Here is a 26,149-nt window from a genome sequence, read left to right on the forward strand (position 1 = left end):
GCATATGGGACATCTAAGGACATATATGATTCATGAAGACGAACCGACTTGTAGGGCTACTACATTCGCATTGCATTCATAGGTGCCTTAGGGCTACTTACTCTGTGCACTGCGCGGCAACTCAATCGAGCACTGTCTTGAATGCTGGCGAGAGTTCCATTTTAACATTTAACCCGATTTTTGGTGGTCATGATTTTCGTGAAAGGCTGACAGGTTATTTTTCACACGATGGAGAAACAATCATTTTAAACACACATCGGCCTATGTTTTACACGTACCGTGGTACTGAAATTAAACGGAAACGTCCTTCAAATTGAGAAAACTCGTGTTGAAATATTAGAGATGAAACTGGAATTACGTGGGGAGAGGGGGAAGGGTACGTGTTTTTTAGGGTGGGTGGCCATTCTTCGCGCAAAGTATTTTGAAGGGTCACGAAATTTCACGCATGGCTTTTAAGGAGGGTCGCTATATTTTGCACAACTGTGAAAAGGCAAGATATGGCCAATAAAGTGCTGCGCTTAAAATTATCAAGTCGTTATTCTATTCACAATTTTCCATACAAAAGAAGCTATTTATCTGTGTTTGATAATTGATGTTAATATGCTTTGCTTGAAGCTGGAGGTAAAAGTGCATGTGTGTCCAAAAAAATTTGATTTTGGAATTTCATCAAAAATGTTTTGTTTTTTTACTATACATGAAAACTATGAACATCTTTGCCATACCAAATTAGCAATATCTGTGCAATTATAGATTTGTCACAATTGATCTGAATGTAATTCAGTAGGATAGTTTGTTTACCAAGTTTATATGTACAAGAAATTTCATTTCGGAATTTTATCGTCCGAAAATGGTGATACACTATACAAACTAGGCCTAGTCTATGACAAAAGTATGAACATGTATTCGAATATAAAACGAGCATCTATGCCTTTATATATGTTTTATAATTGATGTAAATGTACTGGATTGGAATCGGGTGATAACTAAAGCAAATGTGTAAAAACAATTTGATTTAGAATTTCACAGAAAATGTTGATTCATTATATATGGCAGTCATGAGAAAACTATTAATACAATTTTTCCAATATTAAATTAGCTAAATCTTTAATTTTGATAAATGTTTGACGATTTATATGGATGTACTTGATTAGATAGGGGTGTTTTATAGTGCAGAAGTAGACAACAAATATAAAATTGGAATTTCACCCAATATATTAATATGCTGTTAAATATTCACTTTGTCAGTAATAAGTTTCTTTACAAATCATAATAGTACTCTCTGTACAATTACAAGCCAAACTATTAAAACATTGGCACTATTGTCCTTTTTAATTGTAAACATCCTATTGTATTTCAAATAGTTGATAGAATTCTTTATGTGAAATACTATATCTTTTTCACCGAATTAAATCAAAACCTCAAGAACGAAAGTGATTATAAGTAAACCCTTCCCCTTTAATTTCTGTCAAGTGCCTTACTATTTTGCGCCTCGAGCTCTCTTCTCAGGGAGAAGGCGCATTTCAAGTGTATTATTGTATTATTATTATTATTATTATTATTATTATCTGTGAATTCTGAAAGTGTACTACTATCCCTTTAGTGAAGTGGAATTGTTCAACAGCTGAATAATACTCTAAAGTGATGCAGTTGCCATCAATCCTTAGCAACCAACTTCTATAACTTTAGGGACGAGCAAGCAAGGTGGACATTTGTCGCTTAAACGTAATAGCCGAAGCATGCATGTATGATAAAAGTTGTTATCGCACGAAGTTTGGTCGATACGCGACGTCGAACGAAATATCGACCAAACTTCGTGTAATATTCCTTAAGAACCAATATATATGCTGCCATTTATGGTTACCCTTTCTCTTAAAATAGAACGTTGATGGTGTTATATAAGAGACTGAAGATGTTCCGCTTTATGTTGATAATTTTGGTGTTTGTCTGGATAGTCAAACAGGAAAATCCAGGTGTGTATGCAAAATTTTTATCTTAGATTCCCTTGTTCAATTCTTACAATAATGATGTTAAGACCATATTGGTCACAATTTATTATGTTCCGTGTAACTACTTGAACTTGTATTGCCTTTAGTTAGATTGAACATTTTTGCCTGTAAACAGGTTTGTGCAATGCCAAACTACAAAGGAAACTGAAAGACATCCACAAGCAGCCAAGCGAATCTATTGAAAATCCTACATCTAAGGATTACAGAAGATATCAACAAGAACCAAAGAAGAGTAAGTACCCGTATCTTAGTTCGTCATCCGAATAGTAACAACATCACAACAACCAAATAAAGCAAAACATCTACACAGAGAATGAGCATTCAATGTCACAATGATGTTATACGAGTTTGTTATAGGACATAATAAATAGGAACATTTTAAAACATCACTACTTAGTAAAGACAGTTACACTCATAAAAACTGAATTATAATTCCACCTATCAATTACATATGTAAATGTATTTGTAGATGTACGCGTACATGCATGTATTTGTAGATATACGCATACATGCATGCATTTATATATACATACATACAGACACTTACCTATTCTCACACACATATATATACATATATACAGTCTAACATATATTAAGTAAATTGCTTTTGAAATCATTCATTGTTTCTATCAGACGATAGAATATAATTACTTTATAGTAACAACATGTGTTCTTAAACCCCATATGCTATTAAGTCATTTCTTCCCTTGGCAGGTAATACTTATAATAAGATGTTTAAATCGCAAATAAATTCCTAATCAGTATGACGCTTTCAGCTTCCGGCATAAGTGAACCTAACTATAGCGGAAAAACACCTAAAATCTGAGAAACACTTGTACAGTCAGATTTTATTCATGATTTAGTTACATGAATTAATTCAGCAAATAAGTTCACGATCACTATACTAGTCTACGCCCGTAAAAAACTTTGGCACAAGTAAACGAACGATAAACAATATATCTCTTAAATAGCAGCTTATTTTGACAAATGACCTGTATAAAATAATGCAGTAAAGAAAACAATGAGCTCATGAACAGCATATATCGCTCATCAAACTTGAAGCACAACTGATTTTATATTTACACTTTATATGTTGAGATAGTTATGCAAGATTCGAGGTCGTTGGTGGATCATATGAGCACAGTTCCATTAACAAAGTACCAAGAAGAACAATCTTTTACAAGCATCATGTTCGGTTCTTGTTTGAGGGTTTTTAATGAAGAGGATATAAGAAGTCTTCAACTGTACAAATAAGGAAGTGATTTTGTAAATGTCCATCGAAATTTCTTCACCATTGGAGAATTTTTTCAGTGTTATTAATTATAATACCATGAGCGTCATTTGTGCCAAAATCTGCGCGAAATCGAGTGTTCTTATTCAGTACAAATGTTAGGAACAGGCATTTTCCCCGATGACATTAACGTGCCACCATTTCTATTCGGAAATGATTTTGTCTGAAATGTTAATATGACTTTCAGAAACTACAAAAAAGCCAAACGACAAAATTGGTGTTTGTTAACACATTTTATGACTAAAACTGTAAACATCACGCATCACAAGATTTGATCATAAGTGATAAACACAGGTGTAAACTTTTGATCATAGGAGAAGAAGGAAACAGGTACATTCTGGGATTGCTGATCTATCACTTGGTTATCAGATGATCATGATAGTCTAATTAGATAAACAAGCTACACCAAAGTGTGGCCTTTCCTGTTGGCGTATGTAGTAAAACGGCGACTGCTACTGCGGGAGCAAAATTTTATCATGAAAGCATTTGTGTTTTTGCAAGTCACACGATGTCTTCTTAAGGATGACTGTTGGTGGAAAAAGTAAAAACCAAGCAATTGCCATAGCAAAAGTGTGACTTAAAGGTTTATAAAAATGAAAGTTCTACAAAAGTGAGTTAAAATTGTGGAAGGCACAGTAAAAAGTGATTCACAAAATAAGCAAAGGTAATTGTATAATACCGGTATGTTCCAGTACACCGTTGAAGGCAAAAGAGGTTGAGTCTGCAGCAGTCTGCCCAGTTCTGACTAAGTCAATGACATCGGCAGGTCAGTCAAAGCAGTCTGATGGCTATGCTGCTTGACAGCGGTGGGGACTAGGAAAAATGATTGGCCAGCATGCTTGTATTGCAAGAAAAAGTATTTGTTGTTTCCTTGCATCTTCAGCAGACATCTCAGGCTGATATCTCTTATGTTATCAAGCTCGACGTTCAAGGGCGACACCATCGCTCCAAGCCTGTAGTTGCAAATGCTTGTCATGTTCTATGTATATGTAAATAGCAAAATGACAATCTGGGTCATTACTAAGTACAGGGCAACCAGAGCAGTCCACTTTGACCCCAGTATTGATATAATGGGTTCACCGGCATCCGGCTGGCTGCGCCGCTGTCTCTTGGTACAATATGACAATAGAGGACAACACCGTCCACTATAGCATATCAACTGAGGCAATGAAAAGGACACAGCGACCTGGCAACTACAGCATCGACAACCTAATGAAGGGCATCGAGCTGCAAAACAAGATCACCTTCCAAAAAATACAGCCAACAGGCAAAGTGTACCTAGATCTGGCCAAAGAGTGGAAGATCGACTTTAGCCCTGACGAGAGCTTCGCACCCCTCTTTGAGGGCCCTGGAGAAGATAAGCATCTTTACTGAAGCTTACCAGGCTACCCTCGTTAAACAAGGTTTAATAAAATAAAATAAAATAAAGTTACAAAAAGATGATCGTGAACAAAAGAAGAGAGCCACAGTGGGCGGATTTTGTCAATCTCTAGAGTACATGATCCACTGCGAGGCTGTCAATAGGGCCAACAATGCAATTACACAGCTAGGCCGACCTCTGCTACAGGGCTGTGGGCAGTTGCCTGCATCTCCCTGAAAGACTATCTGCAAACCTTCCCTGAAGGACACCAAAGTAATTTGTGAAGTGGTCTATGACATCAGCAACCCCTTCACGATGCCCATCAAGTGGGATAACAGCCTCAGCAGTATCAAGCTATGGTTACAGATCAGGAGGGCCAGCTCGTCAATTTCAATGATTTCCTTTGGATAGAGTTGACTTTTCAGATCATCCGATTCAGATCCTCAGATCCTCATATCACTTCAGATTCAGATCTCAGATCTCAGATCCTATAACTTCAGATGCAGACCCGGAATTCAAATTTCGCAACTTTCAAAGTTTGATGTGATATACTTATAAATAAAATATAATTTAGATTTTAAAAGGCTTTAGAAATCATTTTATTTCTATCTTGAATCTTGAACTTAAAAACTTATGATCTCAGAATCAGAAAGTTACCAGTCGAAGACAGGGTGTGCAATAATTCCACTTGTTATGTGATCACGTGTGTAGGCAATCAAGCAGGAACGCACATCAAGTTAGTGCCAATATACGCCCCTATTGTCAATACATAGAGATAAACACACGAGCAACCGAACGATCAAGACCGCGACAATCATGTAAATGACGGCTATCGAATGTCAATATATTTACCATCGTTCATAATATTGATGGTGAGGGAATATAACTAACCAATGTTGGAGGCCAGTGACCCAAGGCGTGATCAGGAATTCAGGGGTCGGAAGAAGCAAGTTAGGTAAACTGTAAGTGTAAACCAGTGTTCGTTGAAGCTTGCTGAGCAAAAACGTTTTTGTAGACAATTTTTTATACCTGCCCTGTACACATATTCAAATTATTATTTTAAATGTTGTAATACTGTTAATATGGGTATTGTAAACGGCTTGTAAATTCGAATCTACGTCGGAAGTTCTAGGATCTGAGATCTGAGATCTGAATCTGATCTGAAGATCTGATGATCTGAATCTGAGGATCTGAAAAGTCAACTCTACCATTTCCTTTGCACCTTTTGTCTGGAGTTGGTATAGCGTGATGGCCCAGAGCAATGCAAAGGCAGTGCCGTGCAGCATGGAAGGTAGCTCTCTTATGACAGTGGAGGGGTTTCACTCTATTGAAAATGGAAGCAACCACGGGTCATCAGCCCCACGCAATCTTGCAAGCTCCTCAGCCTGATGACTAGTTTGCTGTGTTCCTTTCCTTAAGGTGCACGGCCAAGCAGTTGATTCACTTCATTTTTGTCCAGCCCCATTCTATATTCTTTCATGATGTTCTTATTGTCTATCTTGCTTGGAGCGTAGAAAAGCACATTGGGATGCTTGTCAAGCATCCCAATGTACTCTCCAAACCCCTTGCTGATGCTAATCTATTCAGCTGTCTATTGCTGTGTCGAGGACCCCACAATGAGGTTGTCGTGCCAATTGTTGAACCCCAAGTTGACCAGCTCGTTGCACTGCTTCTTCAGTCTTTTGACATGGTGTAGTCATCTAAAACAATCAGCGTCTGCATTCCTGCATATGCTTTCTGGACCATTTTCATCCACTCTTTGACATCTGTGTAGGAGATCAGGAGAATGATGACATCATCGTCTATAAAAGGGAACATCTTGTTGTAGGCTTTGTTGTTCAGAAAAGTAGGGCACAAGTAGACATTGCAGTCAAATTTCAGATGATTGGGGTCCTTTCAACAGGCTCATCAGGTACTCTGACTTGCTGCAAACAGGTTGGCCCACTGTAAGCTGTGTCTGCCTATACTTAGAAGAGATACTGCTGAGACGGTTTTGTTCCCATGAAACGAGTGCATCAGCCAGCACATCGACTTGTGCCAGCAGCTTGACATTGTGATCTACTGTGGCTGTTTTTTGTAGATATCTAGCAGCACCTCACCTTTTGTGTTCATCATTCTGAAGTCGTTGCCATGGCATGTTTCCTGCTTGATGCTTCTCAAGCCTACGAGCAGAATTATTCTTCGAGAAATTGATCTCACGAAGAAGGAGGTCCTGGTCTTTGATGCCCTCTGCGAAGTATCGGCAGACCTATTTCAAGAAATGTCGTTGGAGCATTTGCTGGGCATAGACTTTGTTCACAATCCCTTCGATCATCACACTAATGCTTTCAAGGTCTGGATTCACGAGCAGCTTGCTATCTAGCTGTGCTTGCACCTGTGTCTTTGTGAATAGAATGAGCAGCCCTTTCAAACTGCAGCGAGGGACGTTGGCATTCTCAATGATGATATTGTCACCTTCTAAAAGGGGAAAATATGAAAATGCTGGACATGCTCGTACAAGAAACTCTTGCCACTGTTATAGAAGCCGCAACGTCTCGTGGCAAGCCTCGTCTTTGATTGTTTCCTTCTCAATCTTGATACTCATCAGTGAGTACTCCCGGTCAGCAGTGTCCTCAGAGACTATAAGTTGAGCTGCCAGCACCAGGGTGACTTCCAACACAATGTTGCTACCGAGTATGCTGAGATAAGCGGTGCCATGGCCACAAATGAGCGGGTGCCAAGGCTTGATAGCATAATCCTTCTGATAAACGCCAAACAAGCGTTGTCCTCAGCATCTTAGGCGTCGGCATCACCAGCACCTCTTCTCAGTTTGCAAAGGTTCAGGGCCTGGATGCCATAAAGTCTGATATTGTTTCAAGTTCTCTCATGTCTGCAAAGATCTTTGTGTGTCTGGATCGTGTGGTATTGCAACAAATTGAGGAGCAGCTCGCCTTCGAATTTGTATCCAGCTAGCTGACTATGTTTTTGGACACCTTCTACACACTGTGTTGTTTGCATGGCCTTTTTTTTCGAAACTTGGGCACAAGCACAACACCAGATTTCAATTTCGGCACCAGATGTACAGAGCTTGCCTGGCTGCTTTTGGCTTGGATTACGAGTGACCACATGATAAGTCGTAGCTGCTTTTGTTCCTTGCAGAATCTTGTGGCTATAAGCGATAAAATGGCCGACAAAAATATCGAATTATCGGGACTGGGAGGAGGAGGAGAAGGTGTATAATGATCCGAACGAGACATTGGAGAAAGAGAATGCCCTGGGGGTGCCGGTGCTGAGGCTACTCCTGTGTTAGACAGACTGACAAGACATCAACCAGAGCTCATACAACAGGCAGCAAAAGGCTATCAACCAAGCAAGTGTAGAGCGCTCCAGGTGCTATGCAAAGGTTGTAGGTAGACAGCTGTACTACAAGGGCCTGAAGTTGACCGACATTCAGTAAAGAAATGAGACAATAGAAAGATGCGACATTGAGGAGAAAAAGGGTGGGAGAGTAATTTTAAGAGAAGTCCTTGGAAAGGCCCCAGATGTCAACGATGACTTACTTGAGTTCATAGTTGTAACCCCCATGAAAAGCATCTCCTCAATCTGTAAATGAAAGCAGGTAGACTCTGATGATGTTGGCCGGTTGCGAGATCACCTGACCAAGCTCATAGAGGACTCCAGCAGCAATATGGAAAAGATACCAGGAATCGAGGACAGAATTGCTGAGTCTGATTTCTTTAACCCTGAGTATGTAGTTTACAAAGACGAGCTAGCCCTTGCAAACAAAACTCTTGGGGAGCTGTAAGCAGAGAGGAACAAAATACTAAGCCCTGGCTCCGATGGTGAATCCCTTGAGTTGACGCCTGAGCTCGAAGCCCAACTAGCGAAAATTGACGACCACATCGAGTGATAGTAAGACCTGGAGAGTTCATGAAAGAATGGCTCCAACAGGCCACTGAAAGAAGTTCTCAAGGATCCAGATCTGGAGCTGAAAACGAAGATGACAGAGCAGTTCAAATGGAAAGGGCTCACCATTGGAGCACTGCTAACTGCCGCAGGACTGGCGATCACAGCACTTGCTCTTGGTCTACGAAAAGTCAGCCGTCCATGAAGTGCGAAAGGTGTAACCTAGGTGTTGGCCAAATGGTGAAAACATATGATGTGACAAAGGAGTGGCCAAACAAGTGGGCCAGTGACTGAAGGGACTTGCTGCAAAAGTGCTGCAGCACCATTGTCAGTTTCATCCTGAAAACCGCTGGCACCATGGTGGGCTTTGTGGGCGAACAGCTGTTGATTTTCATGATGGCGCTTTTATTCTACATATTGAATAGGCTGACAGTATAGGATGAGGATGTTAGGCAAAAAGAATATCCCAAAGTTTCTTCAGAAACACAGAGAAGTCTATGGCATCAGCATTGATCTGGAATGTTGCAGCCTACAGGGAGCAAATAGAACATGTCCGCAAGGCAAACCACGGCAGATGGCTAACAAGCAAGGTCTTATACTGCACCATCCTTGATTTTGTGCCAGAAGGCCTACATTTTCGAGAGGGTGGACTTCATAGATGTATTCCAGACCCAGAGGACAGTGAAGAGCACGTTATTTGAACGAATATTGGGTACTGAAACTGATCCATGATAACATAAAGTACAGATACATATTTCAAGTGAAAAGAGATTTACATGTAAAATTATATATCCATGGTGCATGTCTCAGTCAAAACAGACACCACCAAGTTGGCTGATTATGTTTAGAGAACAGCCGCTTCTTACTGGCGCAGTTACAAGTTGATGGGCTGAATCAATATGGGCCTTAACATTGCAAAAAGTGTTCCCATCATCAGCACGCGTGTTGCTGTCATTCCTGCCCTACAGGCAACCGCCCTTTCTGGCATTATCATTGAGGTCATCCAGACGAGCACTGGGGTGGCAAGGAAAACAGACAGATATAAACTGCTCTACCTCTGGTATAAGCAAGTGCTCACAGAAATAGTACAAGCAACTGCTCACAGAAATAAGACAGAGAGTGGTGCGCCCACAGCCAGGGATTTATGATTGTTTGTAATGTCAGACCTCCAGTCCCCCAAAACCGTGGCATTGTTCTAATATCAGAGTTGCCGATGAAGCGCGAGTGTCATTTTATATAAAAGTGACCGGATACTGGTCCAGGGGGTGTACTTTATATGTTACAGGGATAGCAAAATAGAGCCAAACAGTACTAGAAGCTATCGATGCATTCGCAATCATTAAACTATAACTCTCTTTAGTTAGGGAAGACCTAAGCTTCCCTTCTGAGTTAGTCATATGACAAGTCAATTGACGGCCGCAGGTTCGAAACTGAGCACTAAATGTATAATTTACACTATGTATAGTTACCTTGAAACAGTAATGCATCGATATTTTATGCGTCACATTCCCGTTTGTGAAAAATTATCCAAGGGCTAAAACACGAACATCTGGATATAGTAAGTAATGTAACAAATAGGTGAATGATCAGCATGTCTTCATTCGCAAGTTATTTTTTTTTACACGAAACAAAAAATCAATCACTATTTTATATTACTTTTTGAAACCATCGTGTAGAGCAGATTTCAGGTGAAGAATTGTACACGTTTGAGAATCGTTTTATAAACGTATTGTGTTAACCTTTGTTTTGTCGAATCACTTATCGATGTTTTCGATCGACAATCTACTAAATTTTCTTATATTTCCACAGTTCCAGATGAATATAGGCTCACATTAACAGAAAACTTTAACGATTCCATGTGAGACTTACATAATGGGTCATGCATTCAACCAATTGGATTTTACCGTCAATTTTGAATGGCATCGAAACTCAACACAGGTAGGTACAACAGGCATGCTTTTAAAGTATTTTCAGAGTAGGCAGTCATTTAGTGATAAACAGACTAGATAATGATTTCCAGCTTACCTGACACTAGAAGTCGTCATAGCTAATCATTTAGAAGCTGCATGTCCTTATAAACACGATTGGAACTAATTTGGGATAATTGGATTTTCATATTTTTCAAATTTCTCAAAAGTGTTAGGTGCCGTGTAGCTGAATGTTGCAATATTGCAAATTACTCATAAAAACAAGTGTGTAATGTAAAAAGAAAAGCAGATGAGATTACATTTGTAGATTAAATCGGCATTACTTCACCATCCAATTATCCCAAATTAGTTCCAATCGTGTTCACTGTATTTTGTATTTTGTATTTTGTGCCCTGTCCGTCGCATTGTAATGGGTCGTCCTAAACCACTGGAACGACCACAAATACACAGCCATGGTTTGTTTATATGCCAATGAATTTGAATAATAATATAAAATCATAGTTTTACAGCTAAGACGTAAATTGTATTTGTACAAGATCATAATCATTCACAAAACAAAACGAAGCACTTGCGGGCCACGGTTCGACACTTTAACGGCGAGCCTTGCCAAACCCGTTAATGTAGGTTTTCTTTCTCACACGAGTCCATAAATAAATGTTAATGGTCAGTGCGGCGTCCATTATTTCTATATTAATACTTATACTATCTGAGAGAATATAGATATCAGATCAGTCATCAACAACTGATCCATAATGTGTATGAGTTCTGCTCTGGCCGCTGCAAGTCTTCAACCAAGCTGGAGGTCACCAATAATTGTCACAATTGCAAATAAATTAAAACTTAGCGTCCAGACCACAAACTTGAAGTATGTCTAATAGAGGCTGTACATAACCAGCTCATTGCTACGAAGATGGTCAACAGATAATTCTGCATTTCCCCACCAGTCATTATCTCTCGGCACTTTCTGTAAAGGTTTTCTGTCAAGGTTGTCACTGAGTTTCCGCTAAACTATCTACTTAGTGCCTCACTCTGAAAACGGCCGTGTCTTGTTCTCATCCAACTTTTCTGGAAGCTCTTTGCTTTGGATACATCCAGCGATAACACTATTAAGACTATCGTATTTCGCTATCTTTTTTCTCCGACTGTCTTTGTCATAATTAATCGGTTACTTTACAGCTATTGTTAACGAATGATGTTGAACGTCTGTACAAATCCTGACTTCTTTGTAGACACTTTTGTGGAACTCAGTAGATAAAATTCGACGTTTATTATTAAGCATTCCGATATATTTTTTATGAGTCACTAAAACCTGATTGATTGTACATCTGAGTCCCTTCGGACCTATGCTTTCGTTTGTTGATGCTGGTATTACTACCATCGCTGAACGTATATGGCACAGAAAAAGCAGGCTGAATCCGACTGACCTCAATAGGGTGAACGGAGTCCATTGGACATGTCATTTGAATGCGTATACCAAACCATCCCAACTAGAATGAACACCAGCATCAATTAAACCTCACCAACAATTTGGTGACCAACCTGATTCGCATATTCTTTCCTGCTATATCATCTGAAGTTGACAGTCTTTCCCCTTACGTATACCTCAACGTTTCTTCAAGACTGACTTATTACTAACACTGTTTGGAGATATATATTCTGATTATTTCCACAAACCAAGCATGTTACTTCCCGCCAAACACCAAGAAGGAAGGTGGTTAACAGTGCCCATTCTACACAGCTCTTGCTCAGTTAGTTCCTCTCTCTTTAACTCTGGTTAACAGGCTGATATACTCGTTCACCAAGACCCGGATACACTCACGAATTTCGTTGAGTATGAACACTTAATACAGACTTGGCATACCCTAGCTGCATTTTAGGAGCCTTGGTTGCTTAATATTAATCAGCGAGAATGATCAATTTGATTTTAATTTCTGATTTATTGTTCAAGTTTGTGTACTTCCTTTTGGGTGATGATGGCTACGATGGCACTGCATCAGTGATTGCTTTGTCATTGTTTGTAGATTTCCTAAAATTGTTCTCGTTTATTTTTATGCTTGCATCAATCGAAACATTTTAGTTCTCTATTCATAATCTCGTCCTTTCCTATTTAACACATTTCATCTATGTGTATCGTAATTACTTATAATGTATGAATAAGTGCTCCGTCCCTCTATTAATTCACACATGCACATTCAGTCCAATTCATTAATTTCTGGTCCATCGCAAGCAGCGTTAACATACTGAACCCCTGGTATGAAATTCGTATGTTTAAAGGGACAAAGTAGGCCATTTTTCATGAATTTTGTTTGATACAAGATACTACTTATATTGTTTGACATGTTGAAAGATACTGAATGAATAGGTGACCATGCATATATTTGAACCCGGTTTTAGACTCAATACATAGAAACCATCACAATGGTCATGACCATTAATTCATTTTCGCGATGTTTGAATATATACATGGTCACCAATACATTCAGTATCTTTCAACATGTCAAACAATATAAGTAGTATCTCGTATCAAACAAAATTCATGAAAAATGGCCGACTTTGTCCCTTTAAAAGAGTTTGCTATCTTTGAATGACTGAGGTTCATTTCACCCATTCCTCTTTTATTTCTAAAATAGATTGAAGATGACGGTATACATATTACGATATCAGAAGTTTACTATGAATTCAAAGATGATTTTCATCATTTCACGTCCTTCCTGTCTATATACAACATGACTGAATCGTTATATGGTAAATACTTGTGCAGAGCGGTTTTTTATGACCAATCTAGCAACCGCAAAAAACCACAGTTTCTGACAATGGGTGAGGATGTTTATTATCTGAGGCCGCTCCATTGGAGAAAACAAGGTATTTGGTGTTTGTTTTCATCCTACAGTATATATAGTATTTTAACAAGAGAGAATTTAAAACTGAGGATAATATTTGCTGAGGACAGTGAAGAGCTACAGAAAACTTTCTCCACGTTTAGTTAATTTGTTACGGTAACCACATCGTGCTTAAATCCTCTTCACGACAATAACACCTATTTCATCGTTATTTTCAGCGAGGAAACTTGCAACATGGTTGATGGAATCTCGTTGGCAAAATACGCGAATTCAAATTCTATTAGCTAAGGTAAATGCACAACGACGGGAGACACTGCGACAGGGTAGCGGCTAAATTATCAAAGGAACAATTTGATCAACTCCAGGACACTAAAGAAGTCTATGAAGATGCTATATGGAAGTTATTACATCGCACCGAGCGTTTACGTGTGTGGTATGAAGGTAGTTTAGCCTTTAATTTCAATATAAATACACTCGTCAACTAAACAGTCATGCATACGTTCGGCTTGTTATGGGACATGAAACAGATAAATGTGAAATGACGATAGAATAAGATAAAAAAATTCCACTGAAAGATGTGCTGACTTGTCAAACTTGCTGTTCGGCAATATGAGCTTGTGCATCATCTTTTAAAGTCACAGCATACATGTAGTGTTTATTTTCGATGAACAGACTCAATATACACTTAAAAATTTTAGAATGTTATTCTTTGCATTGTCGTCGTATTGCATAGATCCAAAAACTTTAGTTGTCCTTTAAAGCTTGACGAACTTTCAATTTTGATACTTTATTTATACCCAGCAATGGAAACAACAATAGCCAGCAATTTTGCCCTTTGTGCAAGTGATAAGAAGAAGAGTCCCCTTTCCTGGGCCTCTGCCCTACATTGCTTCGTATGGATTCTCTGAACTAATTAAATGAGGTAGCAACGAGGTTATTGGGAAATAGACGGTTGACTCTCGTTTTTTTGCGGAAATATCTAGCATGATGTACATATTTGTATTCCGTTGTTTTGTCATTCTCACTACATCAATTTCATGTTTGAACACAAGCCTACTTACAGCAGAAAAATACTCTTGCAAATCATTTGCGAAAACGATTTAAAAGTTAGGCTAACTCTTCAGAAGCATAAAAGATATGTGTTTTTTTTTGTAGGTGTGGAAACTCGTTTTGAAAACATGAAAAACAATGTGTAGCTTGTTGAAGAAAATACAGCAGTCTGTGGAACGATTCTAATTTGCTACTTTTGAAGAATAGTTCTTACATTATAACAGTTGGTCTGGCTAACTTCCTTGAAGATTATTGTGCTTCTTTCTTGCAGCTTTGAGGAATTTATTTTTTCATCTACTAGTCAATTTCTGTGAGTGGGTGATTGGTATTGTGTCTGCAATATTGGTATTGTATAAAATATATCAATATATAAGGATAAAATTAAAAGAAAGGGAGATGAAGAAAAACTACGCTTTACTGGAAAAGATCGCTGGCATGGGTCTAACGTTTCGCCATCAATGTAAGTGTAGCATTTATAATCCTCATTAAAAGAACCTTATACATGCCTAACGTCCACCTTGTTGTACATCATGATTGGCATCAAGCATTTCATAATTACATTAAGTACCAAAACCGGACATTCAGTGTGATTTATTCATACACTGCCTGCTGTCATAAGGAGCTAGTCTAAATTTGTCGATCTAAATTTAGTATCCCGAACACAGCACTAAAAAATATCCCGAGACTTTTCGATATATATCCATTGAAATAAACGTAGGCGAGCTAGAGTTCCATTATTATCGCCAGCAAAGTATTCTCGTCTTCTCTGTCAAAATGAATAAATAACCTCCTACACTGCAAATTCTTCTGGCTTGAAATAATATAATCACTTGGTTTGTATGTGGCTTGCGGGTGAACCAGTGTGTATATGTTTGAAATATTTCGGTTTGCCCGAAATCCACTAAGATTTTTTGGTTTGAAGTCACGCCACCACAAAGAGTATGAATGGCATGTATTCATACCAATACATAGGTGGATTATGGGCTTATTATCAAGCCCGTCATGGCATAAATTTAAGCCGAATGGCTTCTTTTAAGCCTGTCAAAATATAATTTTATTGGTTTAAATTTGAGCCACTGGCATCGTTGGTTTGTTTATATACCGACAAATTCATTGGCTCATCTTTAAGCCAACCACAAGTGGCAACTTTGTGAGCATGGTTTAAGTTTAAACCATTCAAGCACTTGAAATTAATCGGCCTGTTTTCAAGCCATTGTCATGACAGTCACTGGTTAATATCTAAACCAGAATTGTACATCACGTCAAGTACATTGATAACAGACATGGACGGTGTGCATCAATGCCTGCATTCAGTGCGACAGATTGATTAGCTTTATAATTTTGTCGTACGATACAATTTTTAGGAAGTTTTCAATTGAACAGAAGATATGAACTTGCTTCAAGTAGGCCTATGTGGGTACATGAATATCAAAGCAATAATTTGAAGGAATTAGGCCTAATGGACAATACTGAAATAGCATTGATCGCAAATTACGTCATTTTTCTTCATTAACATGCAAAAATAAATGTCGGATTGTCCGCATTTTCCGAGAGAACAACGAAAGTAAAATCCACAATCATTTATGGCTCGCCAGACTATTAACATTGCAACAACAAACTTTGGTCGAATTTCAGGCAGCGATGTCGCTCGCGTAAGCTTACAGCTAAGCTTATAGTAACAAACCTGAAATCGCGATCAACGCTAATTGTTGGCATATCCTGATTTTTTTCCAAGCCACAGCCTTGATCTTGGGATACCGGACAATGCCGATGTATTTTATTAATAAGGACATGTTTAAAACGGATGTGCATGCCCCTGACGTGAGCCAAAAGCATGCAAGCCAGATCACAGCTGATGATGTTGAGAGCCTGTGTAAATAAACTAAAGTCAACGGTCGGTGTCGTTCCGTGACCTTTGACCGACGATTCACTCTTTGTAACTGTACGCTTTAACATAGTCCAATTTTACACAATGATTCGCCTAGCCAATTTTAATTTCGTTATAGATATATATCTCCGTGACATATGTAAGAATTATAGTACTTGCTGATTGATCGTACTCTTTAAGTGACCGCTGTCTAGTGGAATTCGCACCCTTTCACTTCAAAGTGAGTGGTGTATGAATTCCTATGTGAATGCAGATTGCACGTCAAGCCACAGCCGAGATGCAGCGCGTAGCCGAGATCCCGGCCGAGATGGTACTTCACGATCGTCCAACCTTTCCGAACTCCATTCCGAACTGCGGTAGTCCTGTCAGTTTACCTTCAAAATTTCCCATAGAACAGTCGACAGTAATGGCTTCCTTCACCGATGAAATATGACTTCGGAAGAACATGTTATGTGCAGCCAAGGACTAGTGATGGAGAATCTCTGCTACCTCCATGGTACAGTGAAACTATATTTGCATTCATTGTATGGGACTATGCATGGATTTAGAAAGAAAGAACCGACGTCTTTGGAAACGAAGGCAAGTAAGCTTTATTCCATGTTATATTCCATGTAAAATGTGCAAAGTCATTCATTTAAACCGGGCTTGAATTTGTTCAAACACGTCGATCGTGTTCCAAAAACATTTCTGGGAGCCGCCATTCCAACTTCCGGTACAGGCGGCTCACTGATGCCCTACGCTCAATGTTTATGGAACACGATCGACGTGTTTGAACAAATTCCAAACCCCATAAACGACAAGGTTAGTGTAGTATAGTGTTTGTCTTCAGTAGTGATAAATCGGTACGACCAAATTCAGCAAATGTAGCATTTCACATCAACACGCCTCGTCCAGTGGGATGCACTTATTTGGAACTCTAAAGGGCCGTCGGCATTGTAGCGCTACTTTCAATAACAAACATAGACTGTTTCATGGATGATATTTCTTGTTTCTGTTGATAATAACCTCAGACTGGCAACTTAGATGATTTAATACAGTCAGGTATACCTCACAAATCATTTGTCAAAATGACGTTATGGTTGATTCTGTTATTCAAGGCAAATTTATGTTTCCACAGCTTGATTTTAACTTTGGTCCTTCAACATCATTGCTTACACACATCCTGTGAGCCATCTTGTCATTCAAGACAGGTACATACTATACTAAAGTGATTCATTTTCAGAAGATAACTTATTATACAAATGTTGACCAATTACTTCCATTTACCGGTAATATATACTTATGTGTTTCTTTTTCAACAGATGGTCCAGGGCATGATATACTTGATACAGAAAATGCCTTGAGCTCCACAAATGAACAATGGATTCTCTGAGTACAATGTGGAAGCAGAATAAAGACTTTTTTAGATGCCCTCAGATATGGTGGAACTCAGAAAGTGAATATAAAAGGTGATCAAATATCGTTGTGTGCAGCGATAATAATCATGTCAGGCGTGAATGTTCCTCATATTTCCTCATATTACTCTAACACTTTGGGTTTTGTTCAAATTTCAGCTGTTATTACATATCTGTGACGTATCTTTGTCGTAGTCACACAACAGACATGATAAGCATTTACACTTATTATTGTTATAATTTAAGGTTATTCACAAAATTCTGGGATTTATATCCGAGTACATCATGCAGCGGAGGTATTGTCCTCGAAGCTACGCGTCTCGGACAATGCCAAAGCGTACGATGTACGGTATTTTGTGAATAACCTTATTATTATACACCTTTTTTAGTCCAATTTTTCCGCAAAAAAGTCAAAATTAAAGCGTTTTTGGGGTGCCTGTCGCGTACTACACTAGACGATTGCAAGCAAACTGAGAACACGTTCAGCATGTCGGCTAAGTGCACGGAACGAAATTTCAAACCTGCGCAGCACAGTGTACATGATAGAAATTGTAGGTCAGCAGCATAATTTAACTCTAATTCAGTAACATTGTGAAGTAGTAACATTGTGAAGTACTGAATGTTTAGAAGTATACTTTTTGTTAAAAATTTAAAATCATCTCTCCCTTTTTCTGTTGTTGTAGGTTTTTTAGGGCAAATGTCAAATAGCGTCCAATAACACCAAATGTTATTGTACTCCGCCACAAAGTTATTTGACTCCGCATCCTCTGATACTGAAACTTACTGTACAACGAAACTCAATAGGTTACAGAAGCAGGTGTATAATAATCAATCACATGACTCATGTGCCACTTGCATGCACCTAGTTTATGATACTGAATCTTAGTCTGATGTATAGAAGTAGAATATGATCAACATAATTTACCATTTTCCTGATTGTAAACAGATATCAAACTTGAGTTCTCAAGAGTGTCTTTTGTGGAAAAACTGCAGTTGGACAAATGGTCATGCTTGTTGAAAAAATTTGTTACTATAATTCAGTGCAAATTAGTAAAGGTACATTAGCTGTAAGTTTTAGCAATTTTCAATCTTCATTTTTGTGTGTACAAACTTCAGTTTCGATAACTATATAACAGTCTCTTGAATACCAATATTCTGCTTGACAATGTACTGTGTACATGTTTAACAACCATTGTTGTTGTTGACAAATGAATTCTATACACCCTTTGCGCCTGTCGCCAAGGGGCATGGAACTATGGGAAAATACTAACCGGAAGTGTGGTAAAACATACGACGACTCCTATACTTTAATACGGAAAGGTGCGATTTTTGAGCAAAAAAAGTGAGTGAAATACGAAGTGCATATTTATGCTACAACAAGAAAACACCTAATGGTGCATGAGACTAGCTCTGGTAAGTGTTCGTGTGCATTGTGTAGCTCCGTAATATTTTATAACTGTAGATATCGGCGATTTTCGGCCTGCGAAGCGGCCAAGTTGTAGACTCAATACGAGAGCGGGTGACGCGTACTGTGTCACACTGCCCTGCTGACAGTAGCGCCGGTATGTTGACCGCGCACTTCCCGTAGCCAAGGGACCTGTGTAGTAGCACAGCGGAAACAAATTTTTCCCCGAATGTTCAATTTTTTTCAAATATTTCAAAAATAAAAACACAGCAATGAAAATATAAGTCAACAAAGTATGAATTCGTTAAATTTTGATTTTTTACCTGTAATTCTGAAGATTTTGACGTACCGGCTATGTTATGCCGTCATACGTTGTACATAGCGCAGTGAAAGTCTACAACTTGCCCGTTTCGCCTGCCAAAAATCACCGATATCTACAGTTATAAAATATTACTGTGCTAAACAATGCACACAAACACTTACCTAAGCTAGTCCCATGCACCACTAGATGTTTTCTTGTTGTAGCATAAATATTCACTTTGTATTTCACTTTTTTCGCTCGAAAATCGCACCTTTCCATGTTAAAGTATAGGTCGTATGTTTTACCGCACTTCCGGTTAGCATTTTCCCATAGTTCCATGCCCCCTCGCAACAGGCGCAAAGGGTGTATTCCAGACTGAAATTTGATTTTCAACAATAACAATGCTACAAATATACACATATGAACTGGGTTGATAATGTATGTTGGACATTCATCATGTCTTAAGAAGTAGAACAAGAAACTGCAGTTTTTTGCACAAAATAAAACTACTTGGAAATTGCCAAAAGTTACAGCTGATTGAGCTTTCAACATGCCGGATTTGATTACTGTCAGATTCAGTGAAAGGGCTTCCGTGTAACACTACACTGGAAAACTCTTACAACCCTGTTACCTGCTGAGGGCTGGTTCATGGATGTACACACAGCTGTACCAGCCCTGAGAAGCAACAGAGACTACCAGCTATTAAAATAATATCCCCAGTATAGCATAGTCAGAAAAATAAGTAGCACAGCTATATTTTACATCCATGTGTCAACAGTCCAGTACCAGTGTGCGAAATTAACGTCGGTCCGACGGTCCGAGACTGACAGATTTCTCGTCGGGCCGAAAGTTTTTAGCAACATGTCGGTCCTTATGACCGACTGGAATTTGGAATAAATGATGAAAATTTCTCCGTCAAGACCTGTAACAGATGCAGATGATGACTGACTCTGAATCATGTGATTCAGACTTGAATGTCAGGCACCTGTCAACGTTTTCCACCGTGGGAGTGCAGGGCAACAGGGGATATTGATCGCACTTCGTGTCCTGATAGTGGGGAATTCGATCTGTATGGTACGCCAGACGGGGGGTGACAATGTCGCACATAGTAATTTTTGGTCTTGCGACGTTTTACTTTTACTATGATTTACTATGATTTACTATGATTGCCATGGAAGAAACCATGGCAAGACAGGGAAGGAAGCCTTAAAGGCTTATATAATCCCTCATTCTGTTCATATGCTGGTCCAGTCTTATTGTAAAGTCACACACAGTTTTGGCTTGAATACATGCTCAGGCAAGTCATTCCAAGGGGATACAGTCCCTTGAGTGAAACAATGTTCCTAGTATCCAATCTGACAGTTGATTTGGCAAGCTTTAGTGAGTGTCCTCTGGTTTTGCTTGATGCCCACCCTCCGGAAAACCTGAATCATGTCCCCACGACGACGTCTTTCCTCCAAAGTAGTTAAGCTCAAAGCCTTTAACCTGTCGTTGTAACACAAATGCTGCAGTTCCGGTATTAACTTGGTAGCTCTTCTTTGTATGTTCTCAAGTAGATCTATGTCCTTCCTGTAATATGGGTTCCAACATTGAATTGCATACTCCAAGTGTGGCCTGACAAGAGATTTGTATAGTTTCATGATGATATATTTTGATTTGTACGTTATGTTCCTTTTAATCATTCCAAGTGTTCTGTTTGCTTTCATTGCTGCTGCTGCACATTGATTGCTTGGCTTTAGTGAGTTATGAATTAAAACACCCAAGTCCTTTTCTTCTGTTGCAACTTTCAGCTGAATGTCATTCATTGTGTAGTCATATGCTGGATTTGTTTTGCCAATGTGCATTACGAAGAGTCTAATCCCCTCGATCGACGCACAGAGCACGGTGCAGCTGATTAACATTCAGATCAGTATGAATTACGTCCGTGCATGCAGATTCTAGCAATGGAATGCATTGATTTTGGTGCAACAATGTGACACAATATTATAATAATACTCGTCTAGTGAGTGTAACCCTGGTAACGTTAGCATATCTGTGTCATATGATAACAACACCCAGAATCACTTCACTAGTTCCACACTTTTAGTGTTTGGAATTTACATGTACACAAATGTACAATACAGCCCTTCATTTTATAAAACTGACTCCGTTTTCTTTGCTTTGATTTTCCATTGAAGCGTTCAAAACATAAGCGGTTCATAGAAGAGTTTAAGACAAAAACCCACTACGAGAACAGCGCTGTTGACTAAAATAAACATATTTGGTTTTGAACATGGAGGTATTTTTTTACATCCATGGTTTTGAACTACGCCCGATACAAGGACTAGATGTTACACGACAGCCTATAAGTGTGCTACCTGCAGTCGACAGGCAAGTTCACGTTTCGCTGCGTTTGTTTGTGGACCGCTAGAACATCTTGCTTGCTCGTTGGTCTTCAACCAAAGTTCACAAGGCCGACTGTTACCACGATATATCGTGATAACAAGTGTACATTTTATAAAACAGAGCGGCCTTATCATTAACAGTTTTGTCGAGTTGCACGATCCGTCGTGTATACTCTCAGAGGCCGAGAGTAGGGCTTCAAATTGTTTCAATGTATACCGTTTTACGACAGGTAGGCAAACTCACCGTCATCCTGGACTGTATAGGCCTAAATGTAGCAAAAATTACGTCTTTAAGATTTTACGGTATCATTAACTGATCGTGTCGATGCATGGTTTTCAGTAGTATCGAGTGTCTGTCAAACTTTTCAGAGTCATTTTAATAACTTTAAGCTTTCAAAGGGCGATGAGACCCAGCAATCACTCAGGCAAAACTTTTCGATCAGAAAATATGTGCCATTCATGCTGTCTGCAAAAGTTACGACACTTGTCCTTTAATTAAAAGTATAACTTCGTCTGTTTCTTCATGAATGCAACAGAGGTCATATTTAAGCATATTTATTTATTGAAAAATTTTGAAAGTAATCCATACGTTATATAAAAATACATACCAGGTATTCTATCCCTTCTGTTTTACGTTACAATTAAAAAGTCTTAGTGATCAATGTTTGCTTAAAAAATTATTCATACACTCCCTTTACTCATGACTGTTTTCAGGGTACTAAGTTATTCACTCACTCTTCTTCCACCTGCGTTGGTTTATTTCAGAAGTGATTTTCAGCTCGCCAACCATTTTCAAATCACAATATCACATGCCCTGGTGTAGTGTACAATTGTACACAGCAATATAGAGTACACCATTCCCCATAGAAAAAATCGCTTTCATTATCCACATGTAGCCAGTGCATGAGCCTGTATTCCCCGGCCCCTGGGTGTTTGACATCATTTTATAGTCCGAGAGTGGGGGATTTGACATGGCAAGAAAAAAATGTCAAATTCTCCTGTCAGTCAATAGGACCCCCCCCCCCACCGTGGTGGAAAACATTGATAAATGTGTGCGCATAACAGATCCTGTCAGATTCCAGACCATGTAGATGAATATTCATGATCATTCACTTACACTATTCTGCAATTTATGTGAAAAATAGTCTTTTGGAGTGAATACTTGCTGACTCTACTGATAAAAGAACATGAAACATTAAATATTACAACATTCAAAAGCATAGTATTGGTGGAGAAGTTGACTTCAATGGTCGTTAACAACTGCCTTTATTGAGGACCGGCAGTTTTCTGTAAGGACCTGAAGCTTTGGCTTGGTGCAGGTCCTTATGACCTGAAGCTATTTTCTCTTAATTTCGCACACTGTCCAGTACAATAGTTTTGCAAATAGTACATGCAACATGGGTTTGAAAAAATGAACTTGAACATTTGCTTCCAAATCAACCCTGTAGAAGCAACGTGTACAGTTCTGTAATGGGGAAAATTCCAACATAACTGGTACATGAATGTCTGCATAGGCACAATTGCACTGTGTGTTTACAATAAGGCTGGTACAGGGAGGTAAGCTTTTATGTGACCAGGGTGAAAAGGGGCTAAAAATTTCAACAGGGCTGGTATGTGGATGTGTTCATCACTGTGCCACAAATGCTGAACACCGGCCCTGGTACAGGGAGGTGAACAGCTTCTCTGGCACATACATGTAGTGCTAGGCACATTACATACGTACAGCACACATTCCTATACCAGGGCTGTGTGAAAATTACCCCTGCTACAGTGTTGTCAAGTACATAGGTGGTACACAGATGTGCTCCTCAAAGCTGTGCTAGGATGTTGTACAAGGACATGGCCATGCCAAATCTGCATTTGTCAATTTGTTTCAAGATATAAAGGCAAATATGGCCATCAATCACTCTCCCATTCACATGAATCATATGTTTACTAGGTAGATTAAGGCTTAGTTATGTTGTTCTGATCTCCATTAGCCACAACTTGGGGGCTTCCTTCCAGCATGTTTTGTTCTGCTTATCAACTACAGTTTCCCATTCAAGTCATTGAAACATGATGAAATCCCCAATGTTAAGCTACTCAGTACAGTATGTACATGTAGCATTGTTATTGCTGAAAATTTCATTTAGGGCCGGACAAGAATTCATTTGTCAATTATAAAATGATCAAATATAAGCCTCATTTACTTATTTCAAAATACATAATGAGAATTATATGATCAATGATGAAGGCTGCATAGCCAGAGTGATAAAATGCTTTCTCAAAGGCCTTACTAACTTCTTTACAAGTCTCAAAAGGACATTGCACGGTGACTCTGATATCTTGCCTTATAATAAATTCATTTTGATATTCTTGAATTGAAATTCATTATTCTGAAATTCACACCATAGTTTTACACATTTTTGCCAGTGCACTGTTGCAGCAAGCCTATGACATTGACAATAACTTGTAAGATCTATCTTTGTCATGCTGAGAGACTTGCCCTGAGTAGTCATGTCAGATTATTGATGCACCATGAAAGACTTGATGATCGGTTCATGCAGTCAAATATGTGTTTAAGAACATGACTGTAATTTAGAATGCTACCAATGAACATTCCAATATACATGTACAAATTCCCTAAACATACCAGTTTCTAGGCCTTGCCCTCATTGTACTAGTAGCTGGGCACTAAGTGTTTTACCAGGAGCTAATCTTGTACCTCAAATTTTGAATGTTTGCATCTTTTATATTCCAGGATGCTGGAAACTCGCATTCTGTGGACGAGATGCAAAGCAGCAGCCCTGTTTAGGTGTGCTCGTCTATGAAGGAGCAAGCAGTTTGTGTTGTTTCTTGAAGGTGTTATATTCTGCAGCATGGAAAGAGACAATGTTGTGCTAGGTTTGCTTAGTTATGTAGGGTTTCAAACTTTGATTACATCAGATGTGTGAAAGGAACATTTCAATTTGTAGAGTACTTCTGGCTTGACAAAGCTGGGATGTGAAGTAAATGGGCTGACAATTATGAGTGGTCTGTAGTGTGCAGGGGATTTCCCAGTGAAACAGCTAGCAATTTTGCATCAGATGCATGAGGTAAACTTTATAACATCAAATTATGTTATCAGTATGATTTTACAAGTAGCATTCATAAGAATGTCATTTTTAGAATTCCCTTGTAAGTATTAGATTTAATTATGTTGCAACAATTACTGTTTCATTTCTTGTAAATTGCAATAAATGTTAGTCTGAAATTCATTTTGATGATTGTTGTTGTTTTTTTTTAATGTAGCTTGCAGGATTTCTAACTACTTCAGCTGTTTTTTGTGTTTCAGATGTTTTACAGTCCTGCTTTGTGTAGCTCCATCACATAGATGACCCAATAGGCCATTCCATTGGATGAAAATCCTCCCCTTGTCTGCAAAATTTGAAGAAATCCAATTTAAATTTTAAGGATGGTCAGAAATAATTATCCCCCCGGCAATATGATTCATATTGAACTGGTTTGTCAGCAAGCCATACAGAAGCCCTAGATTGGCATGCCTGCAAGCCAGCTTGTAATGGCTTGTTGGTAAACCAGAGGAAGCCTTAAAGTGGCTTGCCTGTAAACCAGAATTAGTCAGAAATTGGTTTGTCAGTAAGCCACATTGCACTAATATTGGCTTATCTTCAAACCAGATGGAACCAGAATTGGCTTACTGTTGAGCCAGAGAAGTGTGATATTGGTTTATAAAAAAGCCACTGTTCAGTATTATCTGGTATATGGGCAAGCCACAGTATCTTAAACATGGCTTGCTAACAAGCCTAGTTCGTATAATAGTGGATTGCCTGTAAACCATTCTTTAGTACTAATTGGCTTACTGGCAAGCTGAAGTGATCTTTACTTGGCATGTATATATGCCGTATCAAAACCCAACTGGGCATGCACAGAAACCAGACTTGGCATGCCAAAAGCCAAATATAAGCCAAAATTCACAACTCGAAACAATCCGTTTACTGACAAACAAGCCGGTTTATTTTTGGCTTGAATTTAGCTGCCCTTAAAAATTTGCAGTATACTGTCTTACAAACACATTCACCATGCCCCCGGAAAGTGACCAAACTTAGTGACTCACTCCTGCATGCCATTTTACAGTGACGGTACCAATGATTTTGACGATGAGATACAGCTGGATATTGATACACTACCTAAATAGGTTTGTCAGTTTGCTGTCCAATTTACCCTTTTAGTGGTCAACTTTTACAACTTTGCGCCAACATCAGACAGACTAAAACAGCAGGTGACGCAGCAAGATGTCTGTAAACTAATTTACTATGTAGTATGTTTATATCCTTACAGCAGCTATCAGTTTCAATGGTGACACACACAGAGACTGGTTGCCAGTTTTACAAGCAGTTCAAATTCACGGAGAGGTGGTGCAAGACGACGTTACTGCAAA

The 26,149-nt window shown here is 38.9% G+C and overlaps 2 long non-coding RNA genes across 2 annotated transcripts; both read left to right on the plus strand.

The window, feature by feature from the left end:
* Nucleotides 1–1,889: 1,889 nt before the first annotated feature.
* Nucleotides 1,890–14,711, plus strand: LOC139137812 (uncharacterized). Its single transcript, XR_011553448.1, has 6 exons — nucleotides 1,890–1,970; nucleotides 2,122–2,238; nucleotides 10,352–10,480; nucleotides 13,101–13,332; nucleotides 13,529–13,751; nucleotides 14,632–14,711. It is a non-coding gene; the product is annotated as an uncharacterized lncRNA (long non-coding RNA).
* Nucleotides 14,712–17,329: 2,618 nt separating this feature from the next.
* On the plus strand, nucleotides 17,330–24,968 carry LOC139137830 (uncharacterized). Its single transcript, XR_011553451.1, has 2 exons — nucleotides 17,330–17,696; nucleotides 24,473–24,968. It is a non-coding gene; the product is annotated as an uncharacterized lncRNA (long non-coding RNA).
* The last annotated feature ends 1,181 nt before the right edge of the window (nucleotides 24,969–26,149 follow it).

This window comes from Ptychodera flava, chromosome 1, assembly GCF_041260155.1.
Source record: "Ptychodera flava strain L36383 chromosome 1, AS_Pfla_20210202, whole genome shotgun sequence".
NCBI classification, from domain to species: Eukaryota; Metazoa; Hemichordata; class Enteropneusta; family Ptychoderidae; genus Ptychodera; species Ptychodera flava.